Genomic DNA, 7,537 nt, shown 5'->3' on the forward strand with positions numbered 1-7,537 from the left:
TTTCCTTGGTGACCTTTTCATCTCCCATGGATTCACCTATCATCATCATTCTCAGAATGATTTATCCTGCTCTATCCTAGAGTCATATCACCATCTACCTATTAGACATCTCAAACATCTTACCCTCAACATGTCCAAAACTGATTTATTATTTTTCCTCCCCTAAACCTCCCCTGTTACTGTTGAGGGTGACATCATCTTTTCAGTCACCCAGGCTGAAAACCCAGGTGTTATCCTCAACTCCTCAATGTTTCTTACTTCCCATATCCAAACAATTCCCAAGTCCTATCAATTCTACCTACTTAATATTTCTTATATGTGCCCCCCTTTTCTCCTCTGACACTGCAACTGGCCTGATACAGGCCCTCCTCACCTCATACCTGGATTATGACAATAGCCTTCAGGTTGGTCTCCCTGTACTAATCTCACCCTACTCTATTTCATTCTGACTCCAGTGATAGCAAACTCAAATAGAAACCCGGCCACTAAACCCAACATAAGAATCTCTGCTGGTGCATATTTACTTAGAAAACCACCTATTAACATTATCCATATATTATTATATTTGTATTTACTTTGTTAAATATTTCCAAATTACATCTTAATTTGGTTCAGGCTGCTCTTAGGAGTGATGTGGGCCTCATGCAGCGGCCATCCTACATGTTTGACACCCCTGTTTCACCTAACTGTCAAAAAGATCTTCCTAAAGCACTCCTTATCCAATAAACTTCACTGTCTTCCTATTGCCTCCAGAATCAAATATAAAATCCTCTCTTTGGCATTCAAAGTCTTTCATAACTTACTCTCTCTCTCCCCTGCACCAACACACACCTTTCTAGTCTTCTTACACCTTACTCTCTGCCATATACTCTGTGATATAGGGATACTGGCTTCCTTGCTATTCCTCACACACAACACTCGCCACCCAGCTGTGTCTTTTCACTGACTGTCCTCCGTGCCTGTAATTTTCTATCTCTTCACCTCTGCCTCCTGTCTTCCCTTACTTCAGGACCCAGCTAAAATCTCACCTTTTTCAATTAGTTTTTCCAAATTCCCCTTAATGCTAGTGCTAAAATTATCTCTAACCTTTCTTGTATATATCTTTGTAAATAGTTGTTTGCATGTTGTCTCTTCTCTTAGATTGTAAGCTCCTTGACAATCAGGTACTGGGTTTGTTTGTTTGTTTGTTTTTTTCCTTTCTTTATATCTGAAGCACTTATTGTAGTCATTTAATAAATGCTTATTGACATGTGACTGTAAGCTTCTTGAGGGGAAGGACTGTTCATTCTTTTGTTTTGTTTTGTTTTGTTTTTGGTTTTTTTGTTTTTTGTTTTTTAGGCAATTGGGGTTAAGTGACTTGCCCAGGGTCACACAGCTAGTAAGTGTCAAGTGTTTGGTCTGAGGCTGGATTTGAAGTCAGTTCCTCCTGACTTCAGGGCCGGTGCTCTATCCACCAAACTGTTCATTCTTATCTTTGTAACCCTAAAGCCTAGCATAGAAGATGGGGGGACAGTTAATCAAGCCCATCTGCCTACTTTCCCCACAAAGTAACAAGAAACATTTTCTAAATGTGTGATATTGTGGGAAGCCAGCAACCATACCAGATAAACATATTTATGTACATAACTTACATATCTGGATATTTAAATACACAAGCGACCAAACCATGGATGGGGAGGCTAAAAGCAAAGTTGCTAGCTCTCTCTGCGCCTCCCTTCCTGACCAATGTCCTTACCTAGCCTGTGAAGTTCCTGAGTCCTATGCCAACGTGTGATCTAGGCTGCCCAACCCTAAGCATAACAGGCGGGCCAAGATCATAGGATGACAGCAGCAAAATGGTTGCCCAGTCTTCCTCTTTTATACAGAAAAGTTCCGTTTCTAATGTAGGCTGCTATGTTTTATGGGATTTCCCCTCCCTATCCTACCCCCTTTTAAAATTTGTGTCTCATGGGGTCAGGGGTCAGACTTGGGAATCCAAATGACTATAGTCTAGTAGTGGTGGTATGTTGATATACTATGCTGGAAGCATCGGTTGTCACTGCTCCTTACTGTGTGTAGTGCTATCCTTTCACAGTCACTCCCTCTATAAACTCCCTCTTGGCTCAGCCTCTCAGGCATGGTTTGATTTTCCTTTTAAGACAGCTGAGGAGACTCTATTTGGCCCAGTCACTTCCAGAATGAAGACCACTCTAAACAACCAGAGCGTCGACATCCCAGAAAATGTTGACATCTCTCTTAAGGTTATTGTGAGGGAGCCTAGAGGAATCCTTTATAGGGATTTCAACCATATCAATGTGGAGCTCAGGCTCCTTGGAAAGAAGAGAAAAAGGCTCCCAGTGGACAAAAGGTGGGGAAATCGAAAAGAACTTGCAACCATACACACAATCTGCAGTCATGTATAAAACATGATCAAAGTCATGGGTTTTTGTTACAAGATGAGGTCTACGTATGCTCACTTCCCCATCAATGGTATTATTCAAAAGAATGGCTCACTTGTCGAAATCAGAAATTTTGGGGGTGAAAAATATATTCAAAGAGTACGCATGAGACCAGGTGTTGCTTGTGCTGTTTCTCAAGCCAAAAAAAGATGAGTTAATTCTTGAAGGAAATGGTATTGAACTTCTATCAAACTCAGCTGCCCTGATTCAACAGGCCACCACAGTCAAAAACAAAGACAATCCGAAAATTTTTGGATGGCATCTATGTTTCTGAGAAAGGCACGGTGCAACAAGCTGACCGATAAGTTGGAAAAGATGGCAAAGGCCATGTCCTGAGGAGTCAACACTTATTCAGATGTCAAAATAAACATAATTTTTTATAATTTTATTTTTTAATATTTATTTTTAAAATAAAGCTATTGACTTGTTTGTCTGGAAATATCTGGGTTGAAGTCTTCTCTCATTACTCCCGGGGAATGGTAAACGTGAATCAACAATTCTCTCATGTGTAGTAGCTCTGAGCCCCTAGTCAGGAAAAGTTGCCCTGGTGAACATGTATTATAGCTGAAAAAAAACTTACTTCTCTATCTGTCAGGTATGCCCTTTGCTTCATTGTCTTTCTCAGTTGCATTTGAATAATGAAACACATAGATTAATAAACACACTTTTCCTACTTTAAAAAAAAAAACAATGAAAAGGAAACAGCAAACAACAAAATATTAAGAAATGAAGATTTGGGCAGAGTATGCTTCTTTCCGAAAGAGAGAGGAAGGAAAAGGGAATTAAGGAATCAGCAGTTTGGGATCTGCCTCTTTATATGAATTTAGCAAAGACAAAATCTACCAGACATGTTCCAAGGCCCCAGAGTTTTACACTGGCAGCTTCATGGTTGCACAACCCCTTCCTTTTCCATGGTAATAGCTCTCCAAAGTCTGGTTTTCCATTCTCCTGCTATGCCCCTACTGGGGCTACTTCCTTAGGGTACTTCTTACTCTGCCATTTTTCTCAAATTCACCAATTTTCCCTGTTCATATGCTTCTGTCGATCCCTGATGCAAATACCAATCATTGCAGTGGCCACCCCACCTGCCTGCCACCACCTATGCTCTCCTCTCTATGGTTTATACTATGTTAAACTCAAATAAAAACAGGGCCACTAATCAGAACATAATGATGCCTGTGGGACACCTATTAACTTAAGTTTTAAAATGTGATATTATCTGTTTTATTGTATTTTTATTTATTTTGTTAAATATTACTCAATTACATTTTAATCTGGTTCCGGCCTCATGGAGAGTGCTGTAGGCCAAATGCAGCCCACACCACATGTTTGATTGCTTTGAGACAAGAGAATTAGCTTGTCAGTCAAAGTCTGGCTCTTCCAGAGTCAGGGCAATTCCCAGAAGATTTGATGGAGGAGGGGGATAATTCTGATTGGAATTTCCACCTGAACCAACAAGCATTCCTTTCCTGTGTCTATATCTCCTTAGTAATCCAAAAGGGCGGTACAACAGGATCGTATATCTATAGCCAGAAGGGACCCTAGAAGTCATGTAGTCCAACTACCTCATTTTACAGATGAAGAAACTCAAGGCCAAAAAGGTTAAGGCAATTGCCCGAGGTTACCTAGGTAATAAGTGACAGAACATCAATTCAAACGCAAGATTTTCCCCACAGTTGATGTAATCACCAAAAGTAAGAGCAGATAACAGAAATAACGGGGTATCATTATGCTAACAACACATGAAAATACATCTATGCACTGATTCGGAAAAGCAGTAAGCAATTGACTGGCAAAGACTAGGCACTCCCCTAGAGGCCTTTAAAAAGTTAAGCCTGCCAAGTCTTAGAAGCCACCAGAGAGTAGGAGAGTTTATCAGTTCCAGAGAATTTGAGGCATAGTTAAGACACATCCAGAAGGTAGCAGAGACACCCCCCTCTCTATGGATACAGAGACATAGAGAGGAACAACATTGAGGTCAGGGAACAGTTTCGAGGAGTGTAATCTTGAGTAGAAGGTGAGGGCCCAAAGGTGGAATGTGACCATTACAATGACTGGTAATTGCAATGAGGATCAATAAGAGTATTCACACTGGAAAAACTGATGCATATGAGAGAAGTGGTAGAGTAAGAGGTACCCTGAGGAAGCAGCCCCAGAGAATGGGAGAAAGAGAACTAGCCTGAGAAAAAGAGTGCGACCGTAGAAAGAGACAGGTCCAGGGAGGCTGGTATATCAACCTTTCTAACAGAAATACCACACACACAGTATATAGAAAGCATTAGGACTCTACAAGGAAAGAATGAAGACCAGGACATTGTAGTTCGAGAGGCCTTAACAAGTGTCCCCTACTGGCAAGCACCTTGCTACAGGTATACTCTAAGTTTGTACCTGCTCTTCCCATCAGTGCTGTGTATATTTATAGGAAAGTATGCCCCAGGTTTATGAGGGAAATATTTTTTACCTATTTTTCTCACTGTATCATCTTAGTAAATGCCTTTGCTTTGAGCTAATATTGTCTCCTGACTACTAAAGGTAAAATCACTGGTAGAGGTTCATTACCTATAGTTTGAGGAAGTTCAGATCTTGTGATTAGTCATGCCCCTAGGGGAACCCAAATAGCAAACCCGTGAGTGCCAAACTGGGGGGGAGGAAGGAGAAAGGCAGGCCAAAGCAGGTACTATATAAAATAAAGTTTGTTTACATAATTAACATCTTAGCAAAATCTCTCTGTCTACTTTACTAATTCCACACCGAGCAAGTTTTGGTCAAAAAACAGGCCCAGATACAAACATTTAAAAAAACAGGTTTTATCTTGAGAAAGCAGAGCTAACTAGGAAGAACGAAAAACTCATCTGCAAGGCATTCAATATTTCAGCAGCTTTGAAAAAGTCCCTGTAAAATTTCACAGAAACTCTTTATCAAATGTGTATATTAATGTAAATACATATACATACTCTTTTCACCTGTCATAGATGTCAAGTTTTTATTTGCTTTTTTTATTTTTGAAAAGCAAATAAAAAGATAGTCATTCAAGACTCGACCCTTTATTACAGGTAAAGGTTTTTCATTTTTTAACCGCTAAAGTTTAATTCAAGCACAACAGCTTCTCAAAGGGGTTAGGGAAGATGTCAAGAGATAGAGACTTTAATAAATATGACTGGTTTTAAAATACTTGCCACTTGCTAATAAATGCATGTATATAATAACATAAAGCCAGTTTTGGTCTAGCCCAAATCAATTAATCACAGAAGTCCCAGTCATCTCAATTGAATCAATCAAAAGTAAACCAGGTATGTCCTTAATCAGTTTGAAAGGGTCTTTGGGCTTTGGGTCATTAAATAAAGACTGATGATGACATATAGAAAATAGTTTCTGATTGGCTTAAGATCAAGTCATGACTCTTGGGCTAGGTATAAAAACAACAATGTCAATCAAGTGAGAAGAGGATTCTAAATTTGGCAGCTGAGGATTCCAGGACCCTGAGAGGGAATTACTTTTAGGGGGAGAAAAGAGTGCCTCCTTCCATCCCCTTCTTCCCAATTGACTATGTTACCAAAGAGACTAGATTAGGAGACAATAAATCCCGCTGGGAGTAGAGATAGATATGTGTAGGATAAACACAAGATCTCCCAATTGGCCAGGTTATTACCTTGTGATCTTCAAAATGTCAGAAGAGCTACAAGTTCCGAGTAGTTGAGTGAGTTGTAGGTCACTCAACAGTTAACAAAAGGAGAATTACTTCCTATAGCAGGAGAAGGTGGTACATCAAGGATGCCTCCAGTGATTTAGCAGAGCAAAGCTCCCTTGCTCCTGGACTAGTGATGGCTGACAGTCACATCTGCATTTGGGCCTGAGAGATGCTTGACCTGAGCTTTGAAAGTAAATAAGAATTCTTAAAAGCAGAGACGAGGAGGGAAATGTGGAAGAGAGAATGTGAAGTTCTAAGAATAGCTAATAGTCTAGTTTGGCTGGAATGTAGAGTATGTGAAGGGGAGTAATGTGAACTAATGATGGGAAGGAAAGTTGGAGCCAGTATATGAAGTCATAAAAACCAAAGGAATGAATCTATGTGTGATCCACAAGAAGCAATGGGGAGCTGCTGAAAGTTGTGGAGTTTTTCATAAAAAAATTAATATTACTTCATTGTCTATGGAACCTTTTATTTTATTTTAAATAATATTTTCCAATTACATATAAAGACAATTTTAAAAATTAATTTTTGTACAAAATTTTGAGCTGTAAATTTTCTCCTCTCCCTTCCTCCTTCCTGTCTAAGACAGTAAGCAAATTGATATAGGTTATATATGTGCAATCATGTAAAACATATCCTCATTAGTCATGTTGTGAAAGAAGAAACAGAAAAAAAGGAAAAAAAACACACAGAGTAAAGTGAAAATAGTATGCTTCGATCTGTATTCAGTTATACCAGTTCTTTCTCTGGATGTGAATAGCATTTTCCATCGTAAGTCCTTTTGACTTGTCTCGGATCGTTGTATTGCTGAGAAGAGCAAAGTCAATCATAGTTGATCATCAGACAATGTTGCTAATACTGTGTACAATGTTCTCCTGGTTGTGCCCACTTCACTTTGTGTTAGCTGCTGAAAGTTTTTGAGAAGGAAAGTGTTTAGGGATGGACCTGACTCAAGTCAGTCTCCTAGTAGTTGAGGTTCAATATTGGAACCAAATGAAACAGTTGTAGATCATTCAACAGTTAACAAAGGGAGAATTACTTCACAATAGCAGGAGAAGGTTGTAAGTCAAGGATGCCTCCAGTGATTTGGCAAGGCAAAGCTCCCTTACCTGAATTACCTCCCACTCCCTTGTTTTCCATTAGTCAAGCATCTGAGAGCAGCTGGAGTTCCTTGGGGCTGTTTTGTATTCAGGGGACCACGAAGTGAGATCAAACAGCCTGACCCAATCAAGTCTCCAGGATGGCTTCAATACCTTTTAAGGAAAATTTGGCCTAACTTCCATGGATGAAATGGTTAGGTCATTATTCCCACCACCATCCACCCTTTGGTGATAAAGTCCTTATGATCTTCTAGAGTAGAGGAAGATACAGCCCTCAATACTACCCTGAGCTAGATTAAAATGTAATT

The 7,537-nt window shown here is 39.6% G+C and overlaps 1 pseudogene; it reads left to right on the forward strand.

The window, feature by feature from the left end:
* Window positions 1–2,177: 2,177 nt before the first annotated feature.
* LOC114029890 lies at window positions 2,178–2,743 on the forward strand (annotated as a pseudogene).
* Window positions 2,744–7,537: the final 4,794 nt, after the last annotated feature.

Source organism: Vombatus ursinus, unplaced genomic scaffold, assembly GCF_900497805.2.
Source record: "Vombatus ursinus unplaced genomic scaffold, bare-nosed wombat genome assembly UNPS02014942.1, whole genome shotgun sequence".
NCBI classification, from domain to species: Eukaryota; Metazoa; Chordata; class Mammalia; order Diprotodontia; family Vombatidae; genus Vombatus; species Vombatus ursinus.